At 40.0% G+C, this 27,140-nt stretch overlaps 1 long non-coding RNA gene across 1 annotated transcript; it reads right to left on the reverse strand.

Annotated features, from left to right (window-relative positions):
* Positions 1-20,194: 20,194 nt before the first annotated feature.
* LOC139671976 (uncharacterized) lies at positions 20,195-24,196 on the reverse strand. The gene is made up of 3 exons (XR_011697830.1): positions 24,090-24,196; positions 23,670-23,745; positions 20,195-20,280 (listed from the first exon to the last, which is right to left on the reverse strand). It is a non-coding gene; the product is annotated as an uncharacterized lncRNA (long non-coding RNA).
* Positions 24,197-27,140: the final 2,944 nt, after the last annotated feature.

Consider the following 27,140-nt stretch of genomic DNA (forward strand, 5'->3'; position numbering starts at 1 on the left):
CATATACATAAAACACAGTACTTTGTGAAGGAAAGATGTTTTATCTCCATAGATATTCTTGTATTTAAAAACATGGTGTCTTTTCATTTAGCTTTGGACACATAGGACAATATGTTTGTTCCTTTTCAGCCACATTTCCTTAATAAAAAACAGGGCTCACTTCTTGCTTGAGAATGTTTTTCTGTCTTCCTTTTTCTTTGATTTTGTTCAGGAGGAACTTCATGATGCAAATCATATTGACAATTTGATGTCACTGTAAAAAACCAACAACAAAAGTGTTTTGTCTTACTTCAATAACAGTATAAAAGTTTAGACACTGGCTAGAACACCCCGAGGGGTGTAAGGTCACTTGATAACGTTCTTAAATCCATTCTTTCTTCATTTCAAATGACCGCTGGAATGTCATGAGCATTTGGAAATCACTGTTTTTGCCTCGAAGGTATGTTGAATCTGCTGTGGAGAATGACCATTATGCTTTAAAATCTAACTGACCATCAACATTTCCAGATGTGCAAGGAGGACTGATTTCTTTCTCAAAGCAACTTTTCAACACACAGCCAGCCTGCAACACAGTTCAGAACATATGGAAAAGGCACCAAGTGTCTGAACGTTCTCCTGGAAGAGACCTTTACTTGAGATTTGTCCAGTGTGTATCTCACATAGAAACTAGTGCTAAGTATACAAAGCAAAACTGCATTTTGGCTTTAGTGAAACAAATTGCAGCTCCTGACACTCCAAAAGAATGCAGGCTACAGAAAAGGAAAGGAAAAAACCCCACTACATCCATAGTAAAAGAAATTCATCAGCTTAAATACAAATACACCCAAATGTTGTGTTTAAATTAAAATATCGACATATTAATTTCCTTTTATCTTTACAGTATTTCTGCTAAAAAGGTCCTGTGCAGCTTCCTTCTTGTATGCACATCTATAATAATATTGATTTTCATGATTTTAAATTACTATTGATTCTTTAATAGAACACTAATAGGAATAATATTATTCATTTTTGAGAATAACAAATCCTCACATAAATTAAATTACATATGCAAGGTGATACACATTATATGTATTTATTGTATTACACATGTAATGCAACCACTAATATCATAATTCCTCCTTCAAAACAGGACTCCTTTGTTCTTCTTTAGTCTCTTTTCCCCTCTCCGTGTAACAAAGCAATATACCTTTAAATGAGCAAAATTCCCAAAGTAACAGGCAAACAAGAACCTAAAGCTTGATTTAGTGTTGTAATACCATGGCAGTAAATGAGGACTCAGGAAATGTCCTATTCCAAATGCATAGCTAATAACAGAGACTTAAGGCACTGTTATAAAATGTAAACTATCCACCAATTCTTTCCTGGGCTGTACACCACTCCAGGGAAACTGTGTTCTGCTTTGCAGAATTCTAGGGCTGACAGAAACATAAATAGAATAAATGTCTATATTGGAAGAAGATTTTGCTTTTCCACAGTGAATCTCAGAGTTTATAAATCTAAGAGAAGATAATACTTTATTTTTTCAACCCACAGGCATGATAAAGATATCCTTTCAGAAGTGTACTTTAGCCATTTCTGTTTTGAAGCAACAACAGAGGAATTATTAATTGTATGAATTATAACTTATGAATAATGCAGAACACTTATCTAGTTATGTTGTTTTAAGGTTTTCTTGCACAGTACAATGCCTGTATCAGTCCAACTATTGTCTGATCCTTCAGTGTCTGACATGTCTTTTGCTTAATTTTGTGGCAGATTTTGACTTCGGAGCTCAGGAGGTTTAAGGTGGTTACACAGCTTTTTGCAGTTGTCACTCTTTTTGCCAGTAAATGCTGTGGATCCCACCATAAGCTCAGCCTTTTAGAGACCTTGGAATAAATGTATTTCAAACTATAAGAAGTTATTTGTGCATTAGAGAAAAGGGTGTAAAAAGAACCTTTTATATTAGTTTAACTGGATAGGTTCGTAAAACTAGCCATTTGGCAAAACATTACTTTCTTCTTGTTGATAAATCCTCCACTTGTCCTTAGATCCCATTGAAATAAATTCCCTTTCTGCAACAGGTGTTACATTTATATATTTTGTCTTGTTTAGAAAAAGTCATCATCTGATGGATGAAAACATGAAATCATTCAAACAGAATGACTGAAAGATGGTTCATCTAGAATACTAACTGCATTTTCATTTCATTGGTTGAGCCATTCAAAATTCCTGCACATCTTGTAGAACCCTCTCAGATATTTACATTAGATATTTACATTCATCAACTGGTGTATAGAAGAACCTCTTGACAGAAGCCCTCCCTTTATCTTCAAGACTGTAGCTCAGGGAGGAGTTGATGTTCTCCTTTGTCTTGTTCAGTATGGAGTTTGTCGTCAAAGAAAGGTTCCTTGTGCAAGGCATGGCTAACAATTAATAATAGCTGTATCCTGAGGGCACTTGGTGAGGGGTGACACAGGCGAATGCAGCCGTAGCCAAAGGATATGTGAGAGAAGCACTCATGCACAAAGAGCATGAGAAGAGAGAAAGGGCCCAATAAAAATCCAGGGGGACTTCAGCTGTTGGGACCAGCAAAACAGGGACCGATTCGTACAGAATTAAAAAGGCCAAAAGTGAGATGTAGAAATTCTGGGTGGCTACATAGGTTACTGAGTCTGGTTGCAGTGAAAGGGAAGGGACAGAATAAGATTTGTTCCAACAGCTTTTAAGTGTACAATAAAAAGTTACAAAATGTTTTAGGAAAAGGTGTTGCTCTGGAGTATTTGTAGATCAGTCTCCAGGGAGATGGCAGGATATAATGCCAGGTCTTCATACAGATATATCTCATGCTGCAAAAATCTGTCTGAAGTTGATCCTTTAGTCACACTTCGTTGGCCTCCTAGATAACTTCTTTTCACACTTGAAAAATGAAGAGGATATAAAAACAGCAGTATCCCATGGTAATCATTAGGGACTGCTTATGTGTGTCCAAGAGAAAATATATGGCCTCTGGAACAGTTTTGTATCTGTTGAAGTCATTAGAATATTGGACGATTTGCTTGGGGATGAAGAGGTTCAGGTCCTTGGCCACAATGCCCAGCATCGGAGAGCAAATAGCCCCATCTGCTCCAACCCTCTTTCCAGCTGGTATGTTCAGTTTAAAAAGCTTATGCCTCTGGCATGAGATCTGTTTAGTATCAGTACACATGGGCATTGACATGTTCCTTGTCAATATTTTTAGGAATTCAGCTACTTGCTAGCTAGTGCAACAGACTGATATTGGAAGGAAGCTCATAATGGAAAAAAGCCCATGGGTTTACTCAGAAACAAGCTGATATGTGAATGAGAATAAATATAAGTCTTGGCAGGGCACACTATTATTGAAATCTCCTGTCTTTCCCACTACCATGGGGTGGTTTATACCTACCAATAAAAGGGTTAGAAGTGATTTCTTTGGACCCAGCTGTTCCTGGAGATTTTTACTACTATTACTACCATTATATGTGTGCAGAAAATTCTCCAGGGGAACAAGCAAGGTCTATGGTTGTACCATAGCATAAAATGCTCAAAAGATGTTCTGCTTTGATTCATCCTGACAAATGGTTTATGCCCTCTGACTTGCAGTGATGGGACTGATGCATGGATAGGGGTCCCAGGGAAACAGGATGGGGTTTGGTATCTCAAATTAGGGGTCCTTTCTTTTTTCTCCTTCTCTCATGAGTCTGGGTTGAAAGAGAAGTTGCTGTGCATCAGACCAGTGCAGGGAAGAGAAACCAGTCACTGCTATTTCCCCACACTCAGCTTTGGTGAGATGTTATAATCTTTTTAGTTTTAAAAAATCCTCATTAGCTCCAACAGAAATCAATTAGTTGATCTAATTTGTATTTTGACTTAAAGGCTTCAAAATGCCATTTATCTTAAATAAGCCTCTCAAGCATGTTTTCCTGAACATGCTAATCTGTTTCCTCCAGTCATATCCCACATCTCCCACAGGCTTTTCCTCCCTCAGCCTGGAGGCCAAATGTCTTGGAGAAGCAACTGATGTGAGCTCTTGACCCTGCTCCTGCAGCCATGCCCCTGGAATGGTAGACAACCATCTCCTCTGCCATGGCGTTCCCACCTGGAGATGGAAAGAATTCAAGTTGCCTTCTCTTGTAAAACATTTTGAGTTCTCTGACATCTCTTTGCAAAAGAACACTCTGAGCTCTGATTTGCAGTCCATGAAAGCAGATATGTAATAATCCTAATGGTTGCAAATTTCCTCACATTTTTACAACAAGCACCAATATTTAATTTAATTATGCTTGCAAGGGCATTGAGGCCATCACAAAGAATACAATTTACTTTTGATTATTCTTTTTGCTTCTCGCTCTCTCAATTTTCTATTTTTTGTTTTTGGAAAAGATGAAAAAAGTAAATGATTGCTGCCTAAGGGAGGGATTGGAGGCTGTAATACTGGGTCAAAGCCTAAGCAAGCAGGGTAAGAGGAGGACCATCTGTTGTCCTGAGTACAAACCAACAGGTTCCCATGGGAAACAGCAGCGGTGCTTGCTGAAGTGGGTTTTGAGAATGGGTTTAGGAGGCATGTCTTAATGGCCAGTTACATCACATCTTTTCTAGCACAGCTCTGATCTCCACCTCACAGAACTTCTGGGAGGATGCAATGGGTGTAATGAATTCTATCAGCAGAGTTGGACTGTACATTAATTTCTTCCTCTACAAAAATGGTTGATTTTAGGATTTAATAATAGGTGCAAATAATTTTATTGACTGCAGAGTAGGTGCTAATATTAGGATTATAAATTGGTCCTTCTGTAATTCATATATAGGAACACAAAGAGTAACTTAGAAGCTCAACTTTGATAACTAGTGTTTGAAAATAATGCTTCTGTGATTTCATGTATAATCTCTGGAATATTTCAAAAACATATGTTTTACATCCCTAAAATGTCAGTGTGCACTTTCTGTGCAATCAGAAGATACACTATTCATCATGAAAACAGAGGTTTGCAGAGTGCCTAGAAAACAGGCCACTACGTCTCTGCATCATGTGACTTTTAAAGAGATTTTAATGTGCTCAGTGTGCTAGAAGTCTTCCCTTCATCCTACTCTTCAAAAAGGCAGGAAATTCACAGGTGATACACAACTTATGCTTGGCAAAGTGCAAGTTTCTGCCATTGTCTTAAGTTTTCATGCTTCACTTCCTGAATCCTAGGTATTCAGACTATAAAAAGATCCTTCTAAATAAAAGGGTAAAAAAGATGATCTTCAAAGCTGAGGCATCCTTTGGATCAGAGCTCTCTCAGGCATGACAGTCCGTCATGTAGGAGCAATACAGATCTATGCAGGTTTGCCTTTCCCCAAAGGCAAGAACTGAGTGTTTTTTCTCCCTACCAAAAATACATTAAATCAATTAAATCATCTGTTTTACTTATGGGATTTGTTTGTGGAAGCCAGACCTGTTTCAGAAAAAATCTTTTGGTGCAGCTACACCAGGGTCTGAGAGTCCCAAATCAGCACACATTTCACATGAAAATGACACCTCTTTAATTTGCTATAGGAAAAGTGTTTTTGAGGTTATGTACTTCAACATTTTTAGCTGCTGCTGCTGCTATTAGGGAAACTAAGGCAGAAAACCTTGCTAAAAAAACAGCAGTATCAGCAATGTCCTGGTAGTTTTCTACTCAGTTGTTTTCTGCAGTAATTGTGGCAGCACAGCAGGGTGGGAGGGGAGTTAGCAATATTTTGAAAGGACTGGTTAAAATTTAAAAGACTAATTTTATTGCACAAGAAAGGAAATCTCCATTTGTGTCCAGGATTTTACATATTTTTGCCATTAGCAAGTGCTTTTATATTCTTCCCTCTCCCAAAGCCTCATCATAACTCATTAAAGAATTTTGTTTTAACAAACTGCTTGCCATTGTTCATATTGGGGTCAAGTTTTCTAAGATACCTCAGAGCAGATTCACAAAGGCCAGAGCATCTGCTGTGCCCCTTGTTAAGGCATCTCCCTGGATCTCTGCACGTGCTGGCTGGGTGCTGGGCTGCCCTCACAGCAAATGGAAAAGCTTGTGCTTATGCCGAGAGACAAACAGAGGCAAGCACATGGAGCTGGGAGCTGGACATCTGGCAGTGCTGAGGAGAGGAGCAGGGATTAAACTTTTACCTCGGAGTGATCTGAGTACTTCCCTCATCTTCAAAGTAATTAGTCCCAAACCCTCCTCAAGAGATAAGCCACAGAAGACACCTGATAGTGGCCTGGAAATAAAGTGATTTTGAAACTGAAGAAGTACCAAGACATAATTTTTTGTCTACAATCTTTCACAATGGTTCACGTGCTAATGATATGAAAGTGATTCCGTAAGTATTTGTCTCATTTTAAAAGCAGCGCAGGCTGTCTCTGGATCTCACAAGAACAATGAAGTGCTTTTCAGTTTCTCAGTAACTAAGCAGATATGAAAAGAGAACATTGAAACACAGAAGAGTTTTCAGTTTGGTTTCCTACAGATGGAGGCAAAAAGGATCTCACACCGTCAGATCCTGTCCTATTAATTCCAAACCTGCAGACTAATTGTTACCAATTAAGCTGAGGAGATATTTCACAGATACCAGCTCCTGCAAACTTTGTGAAAATTAACAGCTGAACAGAGGAGAAAGACCTCATTAATGTTTCACTCCATGAAGGAAAACTCAGCTGCTCTCCATGTTGTTTGACTGCAGACAACCTGCCAAGCCTGAAGGTGTATCTTGGCCAGCTGCCCAGTAGCCAGTGGCTCCAGATTTCCACATGGCCAGCCAGATTCACACTCTTATGCTCCAGAGAAAGGACCCTGGGGTGGAAAGGTGAAGCAGGACAGAAATCTGGTTTCATCCCTTCCGCTGTTTCATTTGCAGATTAGACTTCTTAAACAGCTGTCTGCATGGATTTGAATCCTGCTGCCTGTAATTTATACTGCATTTTGGAAATCCCATCACAGAAGTAGGGTTGTGCCATACATGGTAGCTAATTGTAAACAGGTTAATTTGATATCAGTTGTGTCAGCTGCCTATTCAGGAGCTTTCGTCAGAGATAAAGACATTAAAAGGACTGTACTCACATCTTGTTCACATGGTTTCAGAAAAAAAACTAGAATTTGTTAAATGCTCATGATGTCAGAACTTGAGAGACAAGGGTTGAATAAAGCAGGTAGATAACAGGGTGGAACTTCTGTGCTACCATAACACCACATAGCTTCCTGATAACAAAGCAGTGCAGTAGTGTATCTAGCAAGACCCTTAACAAGTGACTTAAGATATGGCTAGCTGACATATCCACATGCAGTCATCAAAAGAGAAATGTAATTAAATAGACTGGGGATTGTTTTGTGGTGCCACAGAGACCAGTGTTAAACGCACTGCTATCTAATGAGGTCATTAAGGACCTTCAGGAAAATATTAAATTTCTGCTGACAAAAGTTTGCAAAGATTAGTGTGTTTAGTTTCCTAGCGTAATTGCAAGTGGGGAAGAACTACCTCCTCTAGAGTTTTTTTTAAGGACAGTTTAAGGTAAGTCTGTTTAGGATGGCTGGCTTGTCCTTTCTCTATGTGTAGTGTAGGGGGATAGACTAGATATTCTTTTGAGGTCCATTTCAAGACTACATCTCTTGCCTTACAGGCCTAGATCATAAACTCACTATGTTAAGCTATCATCTATGAATTAGAATTGACATGATAGCTTAAAGAGTCCTGGCACCCACAAGTAAAGGGTTCACTCAAGGCTGAAACATGTACAGATCATCATTCATGTTTAGTCCTTCTTGCCATGAAATAAGGTAGTGAATTCTTCATAACTGTTGAGTATGTCTTCTAAATGATGGTTTCCCATAAGCTATGAAATGGAAAATTATCAAAAGAAACAAAGAGTAGAAATACACTTTCCACTTGTACGTTTAAGCAACATCCTTTAGTAAACTATTGTTTGCAAGTCAGGTTGCCTTTTTACAGAGTCAAAATGTATACAACCTAGTGTAAGCAACTCTTTCAAACCTGGTAAGTCCTTAACACATGAGCCTTCATTGATCAGTGTGTGGTCTCTCACAAGACAAAAAAGGATCTTTGCACTTCTAGCCTGACTGTAAAGTACTGTGTTTACTCTGCTGTTGTTTTGTGATAGGGCAGTGCTGCTGGACAGGCACAGTTAATAAATCCATATGTGCTGGTGTTGTGGCTACCCCCATTCTGAAAGGGAAGGATGCAACACTTTCATTGCTTAGACGACCTTTGCCAAACTTGTATCTGATGGAATGGCCTCTGTCATAGTGGGAGTCCTTTCACAGCCACACACAAAGAGAAAATATTTCAGCAGTTACAGATGCTTGCCAATCTAATACCACTGAGGAGCCAAAGAGACTGAACTACTCTCACAGCCCAGATAGGGACCCTCTTAGTAGGTGGTAGAGATTTAGGCAGCTTTTTTTGAAAAAACTTTCTGTTCCCTCTTGTTCTGCTTTGTTTCCCTAAGGCAGGGAAGCAACTGCCTACCAGAGGGGATTTCTTTGCTATGATGCAAACTACTTATGCATAGAGGCGAGAAGCTGCTCTGTTCTCTGAGCCAACCAGAGCAGAGGAACAACCCCCAAAGCAGAAGGAGAAGAGGTTCAGTTGGCTTTCTGGGCAGCCAGCATTGCCACCCATCCTGCCTGCCCCAAGGCACGTGGCTGGAAAGAGGTAGCTCTACCTCTGGGTCTGCTCTCCTGGCTCAGGGTAGGATGCACATAGGAAAGATTGGCTCCCACTTTGGGGACAGCATGGCCTGATGCAAGGGGAACAACTGAGAATCAGCTAACTCTCAGCAAAGTAACACTCAGAGAAATTAAGTGGGGGCACAGTCTGGCTCATTTAGTGAAGGGTAATGCAGAATTCATCACACACACATATCCAGGCTTACATAGGTTGCTGGAGTGTCCTTACTCTATGTGATACAACAACCAGATGAAACTGCTAGACAGAAGTCATGAATCATCAAGCCCTAGTAAAAGGCATATGTTACACAGCTGTCCTCTGTGCCAGCCACTTTCTTATCAGCATGTCTCAGGGCCATGCTAGATGCCTAAGAAGCAAAAAGAAGTCGCTTGCTCTTCCTGCATGAGTGAGTGCATTTACTCAGACTTGTTGCACCAGTGTCTGGTCAGATCCAAGCAGGTAAGGTATCCCAGCAGTTTGAAAAAGCATCTTGGAAGAGCAAGAGTAACGTGTTAGGTTCAGTGTTAAGCAGTGTTTACTTACAGGGAAATGATAGAACTGGTTCAGAAAGCTGATTCAAAACTCTACCAGATGTTTTTTCAAAGACAGAAATTCATCAAGCGATGGGCTATTATCCCCTAACAGCAAAGAATCTACTTGTTTGGGGTTTGCATTGTTTTGTTTTCATTTTAAAAGGCATGATATTTATATTAAATGCTTATCCAGAAGAAATATTAGAAGAATGTTGTGAAGCTTGTAAAATGAGACACTCAAGAAATGCCAGGAGTCAATCTGCGGGACACTTTTAATTCATCTCCATTATGAGTGTGCTTAAATGGTAATGTTTAACCACATGAATGCAAAGTCTCTCCTCTTCCTTGTTCAGAATGGATGGTTGTTGCTCAAGTAACATTACAGCTTCTTCTCATTCAGTACTTAGCATTCTGTCTTATTTACTGAGTGCTATTTAAGATCTGCTTTGAAGATAAAGCAGTTTGTTCCTGGCTTAGTCTGATGCTTGTCATTATGGTAACTTGGTGTTTCACAAATATTACCACAGTTATTTTTCTGGTTAATTAAAATGGATGCAAATTCTGGAGACTTTGTACATTGGAAGTTAGCCAATGAAAGACAAAAGAAAAAATTTGGGATCTGGGAGATTTCTGGTGTAGGGGCCCACTCAGTGAATGCTCATGCAACTCAGCAAAGATCTCAAAGAATCTTAAGCCAGGTACGTAAAAAAAAGAGAACTATACAGTATTCCAGCAAAGAGTTTACTTCAGCTAATTTAGTATAGGAAGAAGTGAATAGTAAAGTTGATTTGGTGCATTACATGTAAAACTAATAGTTTTCATCTGCAGTCCCCTGCGTCCTCTTCCAAAATAAGTTATTTTCTGAAGAATCTGGATTATATCAACAGTTTTGTATTGTATCTAAGTCTGCTTTAATTATACAATTTCTCTTTCCTTTGCACTAACTCTGGTAAGGGATTGCATGGAAAAAATTCTAAATACTTGTGTAATTGCAAGACAGTATCCCAAAAAACAAGCATAAAAGGAACCACTTTAAGCTTGTAGAGACAGCCTCTCTTCAGGTTTTAGCTGATATTGCCAAACTTAGTCTTATAAATACTGGTCTTTATTTTTCCCCTGTGTATAACCTTCCAGTTTGCTTTTAAAAAACTATTTCTGCCTCCAAATATTTTGCAACACAGCACTCTACAGGCATTTATTTGGCACCCGCTCTGCACCTGTGGCATTAAAAATATTATACAGATCTCTGGAACTTTAAATAACTTAGTTGCTGACCATCACTAATTGGTGCTTGTCTGTAGGGACCTGGGCAAGAGGAGAGGGAGAGGCAGCAGAGGGATGACGAACCAGAGGCAAGCTGGGCTCTGTCCTGGCCTTGGGATGGGGAGCTACTCTGGTAAGCAGTGCTTTTGTACATGAGTACTTGTCCTCTCTGCCCCTGATTCCTGCCACTTCTGCTCACTCACTGCGTTACTTGCTGTGCCTCTGCTATTTTCCCTCCAAGGCTTCCCACTATTGCAGTCCTGATTTGGGTGTCACTGCAGTTCAGTGTTCCTGCACCCAAATCCTGGTCCCACCCTCAAGGCAAGAGGGCTTCAGAGTTTTTCTTGTAAGTGCGCAATAGGTTTTTTAATGTCAGATAAAAAATGGGGTTTTTCCTCAGGCTTTGTACTCAGAAGTAAATGAAATATTTGGGTTCAAACTTAAAAATATGTTTGAAACAGAGTTTAGGCTTGTTTTCCCTTGGTCCTGATGCTGGTGTTTGTTGTTTCCATCTTAAAGATGAAAATGGGCAACTATAACAGAACTGGAAAGGATTGTGAAGTGCTGAAGACAGGTCAGGCTAATCATGTAGTCAGTCTTCTATATACACAAAGACCTTAATGCGTTTATATTTCCCAAAACAATGCTTGAGAGCATAAAGCATTTACATGCAATCCAGTATCTGTGAAATCTACCATAAGTGCTTTTATAGGATGATTTAACATCAATAATAGTTAAATTTCATGCCAAAATTATTTATACTTTGTGATTGTTACAAGCTATGTATTAATCAAGGATAGCAGAGAAAGTACAGTGGATGAGAGAAGCTAGGTCAGTGTTTCCCTCCTGAGCATAGCAGGGGCCATGGACTGCTGTTAGACCCAGAATTTCAGATGAGGTGGAACTTTTGTCTGATTCAGTACAGCTACCTGAACAAAAGAAAGATTTTGATGAAGCAACCAAGGACAGACAGAAAGCTTCAGCTCCTTGAAGGTGCGGTAATAGCAGACCAGAGAGGCAATGGCACTGCAATCCCTTTGACAAAGGCTCAGTGAGGGAGGCTTGAATCAGTCGAGCAATGCAGTAGCTCTGCTGACTCACAGCTCAGGACCTAAAATCCTGGAGGCTAGAGGCTTGGATTTGGAACACAGTGTTAAATTGAAAGGAAGATGCCTTCTAATTTGAAGTGGTGGCAAGCATCATCATTTTTCTAGAAAGATGTGATGAACTAATGAACCCTGTACTGCAGCATACCTAATATACTCCTTCTCTCCAGTGTTTTTTATATCTTTTTGTCAACAGGATGTAGTTTGTGGCTGCTCTTCATTTACACACACCAAAGGGCAGTTTATATTCCCTCCGTAGGATTGTCCCTATTTTATAGGACCAGCTGCTTACAGGAAGTTCTGTATAGTAAAACTAAATGAATAATCTCCTACTAGGTAGAAAAATATATATGAAATATAATTTTTCCACACTGGGTTGAATTTACTCGGTCACAATGTCACAGGGGGCTAATTTTGTCATTTTCTGGAGGCATGATTCCATTATTGTTGTGTATGTCTGTCTGGTTTTATCAGCCGTGTATGGCATCACATCAAATAAGAGGAAGTGACATGACTAGTAGACTCTGATGGGATGCCCTGGGAGAGCCTCTGAGCAGAGATGTCATCTCCAATGCATCTACAAGAAGTTTTGGAGTGTGCTTTATTCATCCTCACCATTCTCTGTCATTAGTACACTAGAAAGATCCTGTTCCTACTGTGGTGGTCCTGGGAACCAGTTCATTCATTTGCTGCCCGTAATGTGGGCCTTGTCACTTGAGTTATGATGTCCAGAGGGAAAAACAGCCTCTGAAGATATAAGCATCCTCCTAAAGTAATCACAGAGACATCCTGAACCTTGTTCTTTGCAGTGTCTGTCATTCTTGCCTTTTATGCAATATTTCAAAAGTTTAAGTCCTTCTGACTTTGCTTCCTGTGATTCATAGTCCGAGTCTGCCCAACTTTTTGTCTGGGCCAAGACGATAGTGGCTGGCAGCTCTTCAGATTGTGTGACCTGTTGATGTTTGTGAGGATCACATGCCCACGTACACCTCTCTCCCAGAGGGCCACGGGAAGCAGAAAAAAAAAAAAGCAGAAAACTCTTTTCTTTATGCTAATCTTTGAATAGCATTGAGGGGGGAGGAGTCAGCAGCAGGACTGCTCTTGCCCTCTTGAAAGTAGAGAACAGAGCACTGGTCCTTGCCCTGGTGTCACCTGCATATCTCTCTGCATAAGCTGAAGCCTGTCACAATTACGGTGAGATTTGTCCCCCACCCCCAAGACTGAAGGCCAGACCCCCTCCCACCTCCATGGCAGACAGCACATCTCCCCTAATGTTAATGAGGAAGGCTAAAATTAACCAGGAACATACAAGCAGCTCCCAGATGAACCATGGCCAGAAGCCCATGATTAAAGACATAGCAGGCTGCAGGTCGGCTAGAGCTGCCAACAAGTCTCCTGAGCAGGAGGAAAACACTTAGAACTGTCAAAGCACTTAAAGGTATGATACTGCTTTCTGGGCTAGACTTCTTTTTTATTTGTTGCTTTTTGTTTTACCTATTTTTTTGTCAGGGAATTCATGCTGCAAACAGTAAGTTCCTGAGAAAGATGCTGCTAACCTGAGCAGTGTTTTGAATTTTTAAAGGATCAGGCTGAAGAGTGACTGAGAAGGGATTATAACAGGATCAGACTGTGCTGCTCTTGGCTCTGGTGCTGACAGTCTCTTTGCTTCTAAGTTTCCCCAAGTCCCTTAAAGCCTTCTGTAGCTTCACTGCAGCAGGACTTAAAACTTTTTGTCAATTGAGAAGTCTCTCCTAAGACTGAAATTCCTAAAAACTAAGAACTACATGACTTTTTAGAGGTATTGTGCTAAAGGCAGCCATTACCTGAAGATAATGACTGCACGAGATCAAACACGTTACAGTCTTTCTCTTTTTCTATATTTTATTTACTTATTGCATGTGAATTGCTTGGAGGAGGAATCCTGGCTCTGCTGATTTCTGAGTACTGTCAACTGCAATAATACCAAAATATTAGCCTTTAGGTATAGCAGTTATAAAGTTTTATCCTGACAGCCATTATGATAGTAACTTTTCCTATTTCTACATGTCTTAGCACAGGAATAGAAGAAACATTTACACTTCTTTTTTTTAGTAGGAAAAAGTGATGGCTAAACCACATCTTGGCAGGGGAAGCAGGGATAGGTGTATAAGCTAAAATTTTTTTAATTCTTTATATTGGCTAATTGTCAAGGTGACTTGTTTCCATTCATGGTTGAGTATAGTCCTGGAAATGTGTATGTCTATGTATGCCTACATATGTATGTATGTGAGGTGCACTTTTTTTTTACAAACTTATTATGTTGTCACTGTAGAAAACAAAAAATATAGCTACAGCAGGCAGTGTGTTGGAGAAGATGGCTGGTTTTATTTTGTCACACACAGAATTAGATTGTAGAAATGCCTCAGGTTCATGTGTTTATTCTTCCTGATTTGTTGTATGCTGAGGGAACTGTAACAGCACATCAAGATAAGCACACAGTATACAAGAAAAGAAATAGCAGTTAAAATTCATTTTCCCATAATTATTCTGCTACATCTCTTGATGCAATGAAAACCAGAAAAATCACATAGATTTTATGGTCTCTTCTCTACAGCTATTTTATTGTACCAGGCTGGAAATCAGTCTTATTGTGGGTCTTAATTCCATTCACTGTATAACAGAAACAAGAACTGTAACCATTATGGTACATTTCTGGATCAGAAGTCCATCACAGGAAAGGATATTTTGCAAATACAGCTGTCCTGCCTGTGCAGGATGGGATTGTTGGCATCCAACCACTCTTTCAATATTTTGCATGTGCAATTATGGATCCTTGTGTTTTGCCAAATCTCCTAAAATCTGGAATTTGAAATTCAGTAGACTAAAGTGCTTCCTGAAAAGGAAGTCTCCACTTTGTGGGCTGCAAAATTTGAGATTCAAATTCAGTTCTTGTTCTCGCCAAGGAAATCCTCTAGCCAAAGCACTGCTGTAGAATCAGGGAATAGATTGAAAAATTACCAATGTCATGGGAGACTCTGCTGGTGAAAATTGCAGGTTTTCTGAACTGCTCAGAAATGTATTATTTTGTTGAGAGAGAGGGAACTTTTTTTTTTGCCTGTAAGCTGTTAGCAGAATTTTCTGATTTATATAGGTTATTTCTTTCACTATCTGTTTCAAAGACCCAAACTGTTTGTGTGTATGAGGTCCTTGGTTAGGATGGCAGGAGATCACAGATCAACGCTGTCTGATGAGTGAAAACCTAGAGATTGAAAGAACAACACTGAGACAGCTTTATTTAGTGCCAGGAAGATAATGATGGTTATGATGCACATGATGAAAAGAAAGCACTTTGCATTGCTCTTTCTATACCATGAATGACTGACCCTTAGTCTGAGCACGGATAGCCTGTTAGTCTAACACAGATATTTTAACGACTTTTTCAGTTCGGGTTCTGCAGTGATGATGTTGGCAAGGCACCCCATGAGGTGTACAGGGCCCCTCCAGGCGCCTTGCTGCTGCTGGCTATTTGTGCAGCTCCTACAGGCGACTCCTTTCATCTGCAGCGAGCTGGGAGTTTGTATTCCCCAACATTGAGATACACATCTGCAATTTCCGAGCTGGACAACAGACACTCTGTCCAATGAGAAATTTTGCTTCCAGACCTAAATTTGTCTGTGACTGTCCCAAACTCTCTCATTTGGCCTCCAGCAGTTTGGATTGCTGAGGAAAGATCGCCACAGCTCTCTGCTCAATGCATTGGCCTCTGTACAGCCACGAGTCTACTTGATGTTTGGTTTGAAATCTTGTAGCAGGGCAACCTAGCCTCAAAGTCCATGTTCTTGGTTACCATCCCCATCAAGAGGGGTCCTTTGTCCCCCTGCACCAGTGAGCTGAGAGGTAAAAAGGGAAGATAAACTGCTCTTGATCTCCCAGCTGATTAAGCACGAACCATCAGGGCTTGCTGTTTCACTGGTACTTGCTGAGGGAGTAGAAAATAAAAAATACAAAGGGCCCTTTCTTATCTGCAGAATAATTTGTAAGGGCAAACAAATATGTATGTGCAGTCAGCATCCAGAAGGTTTCACCAGCTAGCCTTGAAAGTTTTATGATTCTTTGGCTTGATTTTCAGCCTTTCATCTGTGTACATTGAAGTAACAGCGTAATGTGTCCTCTGTTTTCCTCTTGTGAGTAGGAATAAGCCAAAGAATACATCTATTAAAAAGATAAAAAGAAGGGGGTGAGTAGAGAAAAGAAAAACCCTATTTTAAGTGCAGTTTATTTCTGTCCCAGTGGAGGTGTGTGACTCTTAAGTGTAACTGTGGCTCATGAGTACTCAGCAAGGTCTGCTTTCTGCCAATCTCTGAATTCAGAGGGTATTGTAAGAAAGAGTGTCTCAATACAGAGTTGTGTGTCTCTGTTGATGTGGCAGTGGACTAGCCTGGAACTTCCATGTATTAAATTACGAGTTGGTACATTCAAGAATAAAGTTCTTTAGTGTGTCTGCATATTAATTGGTATTAAATTGCGAGGAGGGAAGGGAGGGAGGGAATGAAATAATCCCATCTCTACAGAGCATAAAAAATCATCACATTGTTAACTGGATGAAAGTCATTGCCAGCTCAGCTGTAGCATACAATCTGCTGGAGGGCAAGAATGCTTCAGATATTTCTGAGTTTGGAATAATTGCATTTCCCGTTCAATCAATACCTTGCCCTGTTATTTGAGCATATGGTATGGCACTACAATAAGATGCTTAACTCAGCTTTAATGTGACTTAAGTGGAAGGTTAGGGATCTATTTATGAATACCCTACTAAGTCACACTGAACTGAAAATTGGACTGTGTGTTGAGGCACAGACAAAGATAATCATAGCAAGGCTCTGAGTGTTCTTCTGATGTTCCTCAGATTACATTGAATTTGGCTTGTCTTACTGGAAAATTTTTGGCATCCACTTAACTGGGTTTCCTGTAACTTCCCTAAAAATTGTTTCCGTCTCAAAATCCTTGTTTTAGACTCCCCCTCATCCTCCAAACATGTACATTTTCTCCCTCTTATAGTATAATATTACTGTACAGCATCAAGATGGCAAAAAAGTTACCAAAATACAAGCTACATTTCAAGTGACTTTATTTTTCTATGCAGTGCTTTATATGCAAGAGCTATATCTAAAGGAACAGATTTCTGTGAACTTTTTATTTTAAATATTTATTAATTGAATAAACTAAAGTGTATAACTACAGACAAACATGTAATGTATCCCACCTACATAAGCAGCAGTGCAAAAGAGATGCTCATCTGGAAAGAAATCCATTTGGACTAGAAAACAACAAGCATTTTGATTAGTTGTTCATCCAGAAAGCATCCTCTCCTTCCTGTTTTGAAGAGCATTTCATACTTCCTGTGTCCAATTGAGCTATTATTCTTATTTTTAGTTGAGATGGAAATTTATTTTCTCTCAACTCTCTGCAAGTTAAATGTCTTTGCCAGTAAGTTAGAATAGGTGTTAACATGTTTGATAGGTTTGTACTAATCCATTGGTACAAAATAGAAGTGTGTGCTATGTCTACAGCACATCTGACAGTAGCATAAGGACAGGGCTGTGTTTTCAGCCTCTTTCAGAAACTGCTATATCTTTGATTAATCATCTAAAAATGTGGGAGTCTTTCCTGTGTTCCTGTGGACAAGAATGTGAAATATCCTCTTGTGAATCAGACCAGATTTTGCATGATTCAGTTTGTCTGACTAATTAGACGACACTAGCTGAATTGCCAGTCCAGTAAGTCCTGAAAGGAGAAGATGTATCATCATCCAGGACAAAGATCCTGGCCTTTGCTCTGGAGTTATTCCCAAAATACTAACCCAACATTTAGACTAATGTGTCTGGAAGATCAGTTGTGATTACAAACCTTTGAAAGCAAACATTAATGGCACGAGAGTCAGGGCTGTGACTACCAGCAATCATCATCCCATCCAAGAGCAATCCTCTCACTTGCAAAACAAACTCAGTAGAAGTATTGCTTGTTGAGGAGACTTCCCTGAAACCCAGATATCTAAATCTAAGGGAAAACAGCATTTCCATTTCCTGATCTTCTAGAATAGACTCTAATCTAATCCCACTTGTCTTCAGTTATTTTTCTTTGGCAATCCCATTTCCAGGAATCATGTGTAGCTGCTTAGAGCACCATCTCTGTACTTGAACAAGATACCTGAAATTCAGCACTCAAGCCTCTGAAGGTAGACTATCTAATCCAAGCCCATTTATGTCTCAGATTTGAGCTCAAGGTTTATAACCCCAATCTGTAATCACACAAAAGTTAATTTTTGACAGTTGTGGGTTTTCTTTCTGTGAGAATTTCTTGCAGGCTGAGGCTCAGATGGAAGGACAATTTTCAGGCTGAAAAAAGCCTTTCTGTACTTCATGTGAACAACAGAGATCAGACCAGTGCCATTGCTGAGCAACAGCAGATTGTGACCATGTATTTTGGGTTGGTTTTGGTTTTTTTTTTTTTGGGTTTTTTTTTAACTCTTTACCTTTCTGAGTGTGAGACAGGACAGGACAGTTCCTGTGCCAGGCTCCACAGCTCCTATCCCCAGCCCCAGCAAGACAGGAAGGCCACTGGGATTGCAGCCCATGCAGATGGCTGTGCGCCAAGGTGCACATTTCCAGCATGAAAGCTCAGCCGGGAATGCTGAAAACCAGCTGGAAACCAGATCCTTCATCAGGCTTCTTCACTGGAGCCTGTGCTACAAAAAGATGTCAGAAGGAGTTCAGCAGTGTGAGCTGTTGATCCTGCAGGGTTTTCTAAACCAGGGGCAACATGAAGTGTTTTGTCAGGGACCTCATGCAAGACGTATGTGTGGGCTGACTCTCTTGTCCCTATCAAGTCCTGGAAATAAAGACAGGGTGTGAAGCATTGGAAAGTCTGGTCAAGTATGTACAAACCTTAGTTGCCTATGCAAAAGGCTATAGGCCTTGATAAGGATGTGCCACTATTTGAAAAGTGGTATGCTGGCTGCCCATGGCTCAGAAAGTCTTGTGCTGAAAGCTGGGGCTCCTGGTTGGGGCAGCTTTGAAGCTCACAGACTTCTTTGGAAGCACCTGATGTTCCTGCATCCACACCAGACTTGTCTTCTCATTCTGCCTCAACCCTCTGGCTGCAGGTACAATACCATCTCCCTACCCACTCCTTCCAGGGCAGTGACCCTCAGTAAATGAAGATGCTCCTGTATAATCATGTAAGACAGTGTCTCTGTCAAAAGCCCTTATCACCGGCTTGCATACCTCTGCTATAAGTTAAAAAAAATGGGGAACAAACCTGCTCTGCCCTGTCAAACTGCTGCTCCTTTGCAGAAGTTTTTGTTTGTTTGCTCGCTCATTTGAAGCTCCTATGCATAGAGGATTTAGTTTCCTTTTCTTCCCTTTATTAATAGGTCTGTACTGTCATGCACTGGATCTCCCATTTAACACAGAGACAAATTCAGACCGCACGTGGAGGCTGGAGGTGAAACAATGACCTACCAGATCTGCACACCAGGTGCATCACCTCCCACATAGTGCTTAGGCAGCACAAACATCTCCTAAGCCACTAGCCGTTGACTTAACAAACTCCCTGCTTACTTTCATTGGAGCTGTCTACTGCCAAGTGTACCCCTTTCTTCCTGCTGATGGACTCAGCAGTGTCTCTCCCTGGTCTGCTTTCTCAGACTGTGCTCAAGCTCCCCAAAACAACCAGGTCCATGGATCTACTGCTGCCCACTGTGGTGCAGAAATGGGCAAGTTCTGGAGGTGGTGGGTTTGCTGGGCTTGTAACCTTCCCAGAGTCCATAGCTGCTGGTGCTTAGAGACTGGGCTGAAGGGAAAAGGGATTTCCCCTTGCACTGACTGCTCCCACCAATCCTTCTATGATCCAGATCAATCAATCAGTGCTCTTTGGCTTCCAGAGCAGAAGAAGACAAATGTCCAGTTTACCAAACCAACGGGGAATGCATGTTGCCATGTAAGACTTCCTCACTCCGCTTGCTCTTGGAGAAAGTTTTCCCTTCAGGTCTTGAGGCAATACAGCTGTGCCATCTAAAAATCTTGCCTACTCCTCTCTGTTGCCTCTCCTGAAGACAATTACTTCTGTCTTCCAGAAAACAAGAGAAAACTGCAGATGTTGAAAACATTGCAGTGAAATATGACCCATCGGGTTTAAACTAAAGAATAGTTCAGCCTCTGTGATATGCTGCTGTAATTCTATAGCTGTTCATAGTTTGAAATTAATACCCACTTGAATTCAAAAATTAAAAAAAATCTAGGACAAAAATGGATAAGAGCTTTTGATTCATACACAAGGAGATGCCTAAAGTTTTCTTCAAATCCACTGGCACATACCGGAGAGACAAATATCACATCAGCTTTTTCACTTTTATTAAATTTGACCTGTTATAGTGTCTATCACTTTTGTCTGACCCAGAACCCCACCATAAAATCTGAGTTTCTCCAATAGGTTTTATGAACTATAAGAGTTATTCAGTACCCACCTCTGTTACAGACTGACAGTTGGCTGAGACCTTTGCTGTGCAAAAAACTTCAGCAAAAACTTCCTATGGGAGCAGCTTGAGTCTGGGCAGCCCACCCTTAAGTCCAGGGGCTCTGCTGCAGTCACAGGATGCAGAAGCATGGTGTCCATCTCTCCTCTTCTGCTTTCCCTTCCACCTGGGTGCAGATAAGAAAATTTGAGCATTAGTTATTCATTCATAATTGTAGTGTAAAAACCAGTAATACCAGAGAGAATCTGTGATGCCTTCTCAGCCTAGTGCTGGGCCATTGAACCCTGGTTTTGAAAGGCATTTGTGCTGGTACCTCTCTGTTGTGATGGTTATCACAAACATAAATATCTGACTGCACTAAAAGGGACAGAAAATCTTAGGTCACCAGAAATAATGGATTAGGTTATGAAACCTTTTCATTTTAAACAACATGATGTGGTCAATGTACGCTGTTTGCATTCAGGCAGGACACTTCTGTAACTTCTAGGATTTGTGGTTAAAGTGTTCTCCTTAGACTACCTTTTCCACTCATCTAGCTTACACAAATATTTGATTTGAACAGATACTGCTATTAATCTGTTTAGAATGCTGCTATACTGTTTACACAGAGAGGAAAGCTGTAAGCCTGCTTGTCCAAATAGTTTTAAGCAAGGGCAATGCTGCTTTCTAGCACCTGGCATAAATATTTGGAAAATTTTATAAATCCCAGATAACCTTGCCTCTCTCAGATGTATTTACTGCTTCCTAAAACCTTTTCCCTTAAGATCCTTTTTTTTTTTTTGTTCATTTGGGAGGAGCTTGATTTTTTTCTCTGTGAATTTTATTTGCACATTCTTCATGATCCTAATCAATGCTGTGATAGTATAAAGTACAATATTGGTCTACCTTGATTTATATAGATAACACTATCTGCCAAAATGAAGCAAAATCACTTAGAAGTGCCTGTGATGTGAATACATGCCTACTTGAACAGATCATTTCAGAACAATGCAATAAGCTGTTTCATGTTATGTGTGTCCTGGCTTTCTTACATCCATTTGAATTGCCCTATTATTCCCTTGAAGGTTTGCTAAAAGAGAGATTACCTTTAAACAGTAAAATCCCTAGCACCATTGCAGTGTGGTGGAGTTTTGTTCTGAGGCTGCCTTTTCTTTAGCTGAGGCGTGTCTGAAACAGGTTTGCTTTTGTGTAAGATTTTATTAATTGCCAATGCATTTTGTCATTTCTGTTAGGAAAAATATATGTGACTGCAAATGGAAAGGAAAAAAAAAACCAACCTTCAGTATTCTCTGAACAGTTTACAGTCAGGTTTTTTTTTGACTGTGAGACTAAAAACAGAAAGATAAACCAGAATATTTTATATGATTATTACACTAATATTTCAAGGACAAGTCACCTTCTCTGCAGTCTAGGCAATCCCCATAGAGGAAGGGGGAGCTGAGAGGTGAAGGAACGTATTTTGTGTGCTGAGATTTCTATAAAAACTACTGATAACTGCTGTGAGACAAAAATATGTTTATGAAGTGTTTCCCAGCTTAATTTAAGGTGTTTTTTATTTAGTTTCTTTAAAGAAAGAAGACATTGCTTTTATGTGAGAGTTTCTTTGAATCTGAGAGATCAGTTTCAATCCGCTTGACCTCTTGTACTAGTTGTTCAGCCTTTCAGAAGACATTAACTTCCTGGCTTTAAAAATCTGTGTCTGTTGAATCACACTAATAAACATGTAAATTGATGAAGACTAAAACTGATCACTGGAATTAAAGTGCATTATAAATAATGATGTTATCAACAAGTGCAAACTCTTTTCAGAAAAATTTATCTAAATTTTGAAATGAAAGATCTGATTTAAAGATATGGTAGAATTTGGAATGTTTTAGCATAATTTCCACCTGTTTCTGTCTCACTTGCCTTGGGGACAGTAACATGGGGAAATGAAAGAAACTGACCCAGAGGAGCTCTGGAAAGGGTGAGATCTGCCTGTTGAAGGTTTTGTGAGCACTGAAGGGTAAGAGAAGGCACTTAGTGATGGAAGAGGAGGAGTTCAGAAGTTGTGGGTGGGGGAGCCATGGATGTTCAAAAGAGAGCACACTGTAGAGAAGGCAAGACCAGCCAAGCCAGAAAAGGCTCAAATATATTTAGATATCCTCTATCAAAATTGGATATACAAACCAGGAAATTTGTATGGCCATGAAGTTAGATCAGATCATTTTTATAGTGATGTGCACAAATATCCCTTGGAAATTGCAATCTCCTTTCCCCAGGTTCCATGGGCCTGGTGAAATTTTGTGAATTGTCCCAGCTGCCATATGTGCAGGAAGTTAATAGTCATACAGATAAAGAAATGATGGAGAGGTACATATTTCCTAAAGAAGTCAGAGAAAAAAGAGGCGACAGAATTTAAGAGGTACTTTGAGAGAAACTGTGCCACACATTTTGGGCAGTGGATAACTTCTTTTCAGTTCACAGGAATCTGATTTCTTTCCCATCAGCTTTCTCATACGCAGAAAATCCACTAAGTGTAATTTAATTACAACTCGAAGATTAAAAAATGATTTGTCATTCTTAAACCAGTGCTCTGTAAGTGTTCAGAGTGCCTGTAACTCATCCTGTATATTGCAGAGCAGAGCAATTGCATCCCATCTCCAAAGAATCTTGCCAGAACCCTCTTCTCTGCATTGTCTCTGAGACAGGAAATCTAAACATGTATTGTCGTTTGTCAAACTTCCCAAAGGGCTGCTATGTGTTTTGGGCCATGGTGAGATTCTGTTTATACCTCCCTCAACTCCAAGCATGAGAGCATGGAAAGAAGAAAGGAAAAAGAATAATGGGAAAGAAGAACAGAAGTAACATGTTTCCCATTGGAAACTGCAAGTGTTGGTATATAGGCTGTCTGATTTCATAGCTGGTGACCCACCCTCAGCCTTTGTGCACAGGCAGCCAAACACCTGGAAATGCTGACAGTGATTGAGCTGGGTGCAGTTGTTCAGTTAAACCTTTTTGGAGACAGGGAGAGGGAAAGAGGAATGGAAAGAGGAAGAAGATGTTGTAGATGTAAACAATGAGTCTGTATTTAGTGTTATGGAGAAATATTGTGAATTTGTGTACATGTTAACAAACTGTGATTGGAGAACAGAAATGTAAATGCAAATGTTTGACAGTTAATGCACTTCATTTGGCATAAAAATGGTTACAGATTTTTCCTTCCAAATGTCCTCTTATTCTTTCGAAGTAAAATATTGTGATTTAAGGAGCTGAACAAAGCAAGATGGACAGATTTGTTTTTTAAATGTGTACTTGATTCATTGAAGTATTTGCAAAATATTCTTCAGGTTAACCTTGAAAATATTAAAAATCTCCACCCAAAGCTACCTGTATATTTCATATAATTGCTATTTACATACTTCTCCAAAATTCCCACAATAAAAATGAATGCCAAGGCTGGAAGCTCTTAGCATTTTTAAATTCTGGACACCTATAAAGCTGTCTGAAAATTACACAGATACTCCATCTGTGCAAGCTCAAGTTTGGAAGTGTTGTGTGCCTCTCCATGCTTACCTGCAGGGCAGTAATCCTCTGCAACAGACCACAAGACAGGGCTCCTTAGGTCTGCCACTCACCTCTGCTCTGAACCCTGCTACCAAACACAGAGAGGGGAGAAGCTACTGAGTTAAATCTACATTCATGTTATTAGGAAAAAAAGGCAAAAAAAGCCTCAAAGAGTCAAATGTTGGACACTCCTACCATCCCACACTACTCTGCAGAACTTCCTTCTGACCTAGGAAGTCAGGAGGAAGTCACCATCTGACCTGCATTTTACTGTCATCCAAATAGTTTACCATGCGTTTTCTGTCTTTTCCTTACTATGAGTGTGCTTTTCTTCAGTTATCATTGGGCTGAGACCTGTCTGCAAGGAGAGTGCTTGGGAAAACAACAGGTTGAAGGAGGTGATTCTACTTTGTGCTTGTGAGACCCTACCTGGGGCACTGTGTGCAGGTGAGGAGCCACAGCCAAACAAAAGATGTTGACCTCTTGAAAGGAGTCCAGAGGAGGGCCACAGAGTTGATCACAGGGCTGGAGCACCTTTCCTATGAAGACAGGCTGAGAGAACTTGACCTTTTCAGTCTGGAGAAGAGAAGGCTCCAGAAAAACCTTATAGCAGCCTTATAGCAGTACCAAAAGCGAGCTGGCAAGAAAGCTATGGAGGGACTTTTCACAAGGACATACAGAGATCGAGCACAGAGGAATGACCACAAGCTGTAGATATTAGGAATAAGTTCTTTACTGTGAGAGTGGTGAGGCAGTGGAACAGGTTGCCAAGGTAATAGACTCCCCATCCAAGGAGGTCTTCAAGACCAGGCTGGAAAAGGCTCTGAGTTACCTGGTCTAGTGAAAGGTGTCCCTCCTTACAGCAGGGGAGTTGAAACTAGGTAATCTTTAAGATTTCTTCCAACACAAATCATTCTATAATTTTATGATTAAATAATGGTCAGAAGAAGCTCTTCAGGGAAAGGTAGACCAAGACATGCAGAGTGTAGTGCTCCCCTTGGCACAATCCTCAGGCTATCAGCAGTGTGTGTTGACAGTGACTCATGAGAAATGTGATTCAGGGTTCACAGCTCTGCAAAAAAATACACACATCACAGAGCTTTTCCTGAAAATATTTCTGATGTATTTCTGGAGTGCTCTCTTTTACAAAAACTGCTTCTCCAAATAATTATATGCAGGCTGAAAGATAGCATTTGTCCTGGGTGGTGGTTGGAATAAGTTGCCTCCTGTAGTCCTGCCTGACTGCATTGGCTGCTGAGAATACAAGGGTCAGGAATTTAGCTCTGTTTCATCTCCTTTCTCTGAGCAGACCTCTGCAAGCAGGAGGCAGAAAGAAATTTGTGCTTGAAATAGATGAGTCCTTGTTGCAGTGTGTCACACCAGAAAAGGTTTAGAAAAATGAACAGCCTAAGCCTTATGTGCTGCAGAATAATTCAGGCTCTTCTAAGACTGCTGAAGAAATTTCTTTCTTCATCTGAAATGCCTGTACTTCCAGGACAGGCTCTGACTTTTATGGCCCCAGATGGATCAGAAAATGGTTTGGATTCAGCTTCTCAAAACCACAGACAGAAACACTGTACTATGTTGTCAATTCTCTCCATGAACAGGCAAGGGAATACATTGGATTAGATCCTCTGTGGTTATCTGTTACTTAAATATGCTGTCCCAGATTTATGTATGCCGCAAAAGTCATGATAGAGACTACAAGACAGAACTCAGTACAGCCTCAACAGTGTGACTCTCCTACAGGAAATCATAAAAGAAGAATGACTTGTTTCTTATTCCCTATTAACACATCAATTTCTGGACAGATTTTAGTCTTGCTTTAACCAAAATGTAACAATTTCCCAAAAGGAGGGAGGATGACAGGAAGACTGAGCGGCTGGGGACTGGGAGAATGGACGAATGCTATGGAACTGGAGTTTTTCCAGGTCTCCTGAACTATTTCTGCTTTTGCAACACTCATTAGTTTGCAAAGCACATTTTTCCCTGGAATTGAAACCTATCTGTTTTCATGGATGACTCATTTTAAGAAATAGTGTTCTGGCTAAAGGCAAATCTATGCTATGTGCTTAGAGTAGAAATACCCTTTTTTCCCCCACAAAAAAGGAGGTGAGATTTCTGTGCTGTGTATTCAAATAGCCTGCCTGAGATGGGAACAGTTCTCTTAGTACTGCTGTTAAAATTTAGTCTCAAACCCAATAGATCTGAAAAGATTTGTGCTGGGTAATTAAGGTAAGAGTATGACAATACCTACTGAAAACACTGAAGAGCCATATCTGTGGAATTCATTGAAACTCCACAAAATCAAAAGAGGCAACAGATAAGGAGACAGACAATTCTAAACACTAAAAGAATGTTGCAAAGAAAATGTATACTTGGAAAGCATTTTTCTGGAAACTAGATTTTTGTACAACACATGCAACCCACAGCTCAGATCCAAGAAGAGAAAAAGAAGCAGGTTCCAGCTTTGCTATACTGGTGGTGTAAGAATCAGCTGGATTCTTAAACTGAAAACGTCAGCTAATCAGCAGTTTAAAAAATGGGTGTTTCATCAAGTTATTATTACAACAGAGACATAATTTAATGATGTCTTTCTGAGATCACATATTATAGTTAACATTTAAGTTACAGTTAACATTTAAGTTACAGGCTCCATAAATAGCTTAGAAATGCTATAGTAGATTGAAATTATCTTAGATATATATAAATTTAAGTGTCTTTATTGCCAAAAGTATTCTAATGAATTCTTGCTTTCCAATGAAATGGAGTAGATTGGATTTTTCATTGCACAGAAACAAAGCAATTGTCTGCATGATAAAAAAATTGAATTATCAGCATCATTGTAACAAGAAAACTAGTCATCTGCAACTGATCTGAAATCAGCTTGTAAGGAAATTGGTCCATAACAGCTATCAACAACTTTGGAGATCATATAACACATCACAGTCAAAGTAGGAGAAATGGTGAAAACACTGAAGAAGAGGCAAAAATGAGAAAAACTTATCTAATGAGACACTGTGACTTGAAGCCAGAGAGCCTTCTGCTTCCCAGGACAGCATGGACTTCTCACTCGCTTTCAGTGGAATAAGTTTGTTTAGTTTCAGTTTCTTACTGAAGATTTTTTTGGTGATGTTTTCATTTTCACATTGCTAGCAGGATTCCTTGGTAACCTCTTGCTGATCCCCTTTCTACTCTCCTCTTCCTTTATTTTTCTGAGCACTTTTCACATATTTACCACTAGGTGCACAGGTTGTGCAGCACCTGTACTCATCCTCTGAAGACAGACATCCAACAGATCCCCTCATTTGGTGCTCTTATTCATCATGACCACAATATACTTGGCTCTTAAGTGACTGCAAAGGGATAAAAGGCACTGTAGGATAACCTTACCATTTGCTAGGACCAGCAAAATGGCTGCCTTAAACTACTACTGTTCTTATGAAAAATAAGATTTTATTACTCATCTTTCAGCTTATG

Source organism: Pithys albifrons, chromosome 5 (assembly GCF_047495875.1).
Source record: "Pithys albifrons albifrons isolate INPA30051 chromosome 5, PitAlb_v1, whole genome shotgun sequence".
Taxonomy (NCBI): domain Eukaryota; kingdom Metazoa; phylum Chordata; class Aves; order Passeriformes; family Thamnophilidae; genus Pithys; species Pithys albifrons.